The 3410-nt window shown below is 39.8% G+C and overlaps 1 pseudogene; it reads left to right on the top strand.

The window, feature by feature from the left end:
* Nucleotides 1–2335: 2335 nt before the first annotated feature.
* Nucleotides 2336–3190, top strand: LOC101581193 (annotated as a pseudogene).
* The last annotated feature ends 220 nt before the right edge of the window (nt 3191–3410 follow it).

The following is a 3410-nucleotide window of genomic DNA, read 5'->3' as shown; positions in this document are numbered from 1 at the left end:
ATGTGATGCTGGGGGATTGAACCGCGGTCCCTGATGCTTTTGCCAAGCTTGTTCTAAGTAGGTGCTTTAGACCACTGAGCCATCTCTCCAGCCCCAGGAATCATCATTTTTCTAATCTCCTCTCTTTTTTAAAAAAAAATCAATTTCTTCTTAAGAAGCAGTTATTAATTCTTTTACTGCAGAGGTTTTTTTTCAGTTTGGGTTTCCTCCCTATGTTTCTGTAGTTGATTCTTTACCTCAGATGCTATGAACTCAGAGATTTATATTTTTAGTTCAGAAATTAATTCTGCTCTGAGTTCCTTTATACCTTTCTGCTGTTGCTTATTTACTTCCAATTCTATTAATTCAGACATTTCAGCTGAACTAGTGTCCTCTGCACTTGTTCTGGGTGGGCTTGAAGCCTGAGATTGCATTTTGCTCCTTGTCTTTTTCATTTTGTGTAGCACTGACCTCTGACCTTTGGTGTAGAGTTTTGGTGCTGTTATAATCTTAGCACCTAATGAAATTCGGTTGCAGATCTATTTAGTTTGAGTTTATCCATTTCTTCCTGCCTTGGGTCTAGTTCTTGTGTTCAGCTCCTTCCTGCTGCAGCCCTTGGAAGTGAACCTGCTGTGCTCCTCTGGCAGAACCATGAATCTGTGGTGCCCCTCTGTTGTGCTTCTGACCCAGGGGGTGCAGGGGAACACAGAAGCTCTCTCACATACTAGCTTGGCCTGGGTTTTGGCTGGATCTGGGGTTCCTAGAGCATTGCAGAAGTTCTCACTGCCTGGGCAGGCTTGGGGGTGGAGGCTCTGGAGGCCCTCATGTCAGGGGCTGGCCTGGGCTTGATCCGGGGAGATCCAACCAGTGCAGGGGAGTGCAGAAGCTCACCTTCACACTCTCTGGGCCTGAGTTTGGGCTGGTGCTACATTTCTTTTGAACTAAAATTTATTGAGAAGTAATTAGAATATAATAAATTATTCATATGTAAAGTATATAGTTTGATATCTTATGACATATATATGCAAGTGCATATAATATACAATTAACATGACTCATATTTGCTAGCCCCAAATTTCTCCATATCAAATGGTATTTGGGGGGCATCATGTAAAGAAAAGGTGAGTGAGGAAACATTAAGTCAGGGTTCATTGGGATAGGTTTACGTGATTCACAGTGTTATGTTGATTGTGACAGTCATGCTGATTTAAGAAAGAACTCTCAGGTTATCCCCACTGTCTGTACTCTCAGTAGCATCTGGATAGGAAGTATCAGGGGCATATGAACATTTCCTAAGTACTGACCAAGATTGACAATAGAAGAAAAAGAAAGTTTAAAATATATCTCTATCTGGAACTAGGACCTGTGTATGGAAAAATCAGACTAAATTCTATACTACCATGTACAAAGACATGATAAGTTTTCCAAAGCTTCCAGCAAACTTTTGATGTTACTAATAGTACATAGTTTAGTGAAACATTCAATCATTAACAAGCAAAAACAAAGTAAATTTCAATGAAGTATTTGAAGAGAGACTATATTTCTTACCTAGTCTCCATAGAGTTAGCACAAATTTTTGATTAGATGAAGTGACCAATGGGATTGAAGTCAAAATATGTAGGGAAAATGTATCAGGGTATGGGTCAAATAGGTAGTGAACAAAAATCTTATTTTTCTGGAGTATACATTGTTCATGGTGTTTGCCAGAATGTGTACATTAAAATCTGTTGAGATTTATGTTTGCAATTCAGATAAATACTTGTAATTTTTCAGTTTTTCTTAAAGTGAGACCCCTCAATGTGTCATGTCTCACAAAACCTAGAGATTCATGTGCCTCCAAGCATGGTTTTAACTGAACATATTTTATTTTATTTTTTTGTGGTACAGGGGATTAACTCAGGCCCTTGCACTTGCCAGGGAAATGCTTATTCTACTGAGCCATCTCCCTGGCTCAGCTGAACATATTTTAGCACAAGAGTGGCACAGGGCATGGTATTGTTTACATTAGAATCAATGCATGGGGTCTGTAAATCCTAACAATGGTGAGGTTCATAATTGTCTTCATTATAGAAAGTACATAAAAATTGAGTACATATTTTGAATATATATATATATATATATATATATATATATATATGAAAAAGTATACATTAATGTGCCGAAAAATCAAGGACAATGTTATTTAGAATGTCATCTGTCAGCGACGTACAGAGCCCCGTGCTCTCAGCCCCCGCCCCCACCGCTTCTGCCACTCCTGTGCCCCTGCAGGCACGTCGTGCGCTCCTCAACCGTGATGATCCATGGCTTCCAGAGCATCGACCAGAACTTCTCCTTCGGGCCCTGGCAGCAGACTGCGGCCGAGAACCACATCATGAAGTCAGCGGATGTGGAGAAGCTAGCGGATGGATTGCACATGCCATCTCTCCCGGAAATGATGTTTCAAGCCAACGTGTTGAGAATCCAGCATGGTGCAGGCTTTGGGACTGAATTTAATGCTACAGATGCATTAAAACGTGTAAGCAACTGCCAAGGAATGTTTAAAGTAGTTTGTGAAGAATGGCAGGAAAGCAGGACGGAAGGTGAGCAATCTACAGGAGTTGTTAAACCATATGATTGGATCTATACAACAGATTATAAAGGAACGTTACTTGGAGATGCTCTTAAATTAAAAGTTATACCTACAATAGATCATAGAGATACAGAGAAATTGAAAACCAGAGAACAGATTAGATTCTTTGAAGAGGTTCTCCTCTTTGAGGATGAACTTCATGATCATGGAGTTTCAAGTCTGAGTGTGAAAATGAGAGTAAGGCTTTCTAAATTTTTTCTGCTGTTGCGGTTTTTCTTAAGAATTGATGGGGTGGGGCTGGGGAGATGGCTCAGTGGAATAAGCGCTTCCCTGGCAAGCTCAAAGGCCTGAGTTCAACAGCTGGTTCTGCCACAAAAACAACAACAATAATTGATGGGGTGGTTATCAGAATGAATAACAAGGGCTTACCATGAGGCTGACAAGAATTGAATGTTATGAGAATATACTTCACGAGAGAGCAAAATTGCTAATTGAATGCACATCCCACCTCCCTTCTTTATGGAACCTAATGAAATATCACAGTATTTATGAATAAAGGAGGCAGTTTGGGAGAAACTAGTATTTCTGGAAAAAGATGATCCTAACCCTGCAGACTCACAGAAAAGCATACCTGTGGAATAGAATGTGATTCAACATACACTCACTGCAGAATCTGACACTCACTGCAGAGATGGCTATTTGTATTTGTAGGGGAACATTTTCTAGGATGATAATTAATTTCTTTGTGTGAAGATTTTCCGTAGCCTTGAAGGAAGAAAAAAATAAAAGATGGTTGCAGATATGTTCCACTTGACTCCTGTTTGTACTGTGTATCTTCAAATTCATACTCCATGTTTATATT

Source organism: Octodon degus, unplaced genomic scaffold (assembly GCF_000260255.1).
Source record: "Octodon degus isolate 3935 unplaced genomic scaffold, OctDeg1.0 scaffold00119, whole genome shotgun sequence".
Classification (NCBI taxonomy): Eukaryota; Metazoa; Chordata; class Mammalia; order Rodentia; family Octodontidae; genus Octodon; species Octodon degus.
Note: the sequence above shows the minus strand (reverse complement) of the source record. Positions and strands in the feature narration are given on the sequence as shown.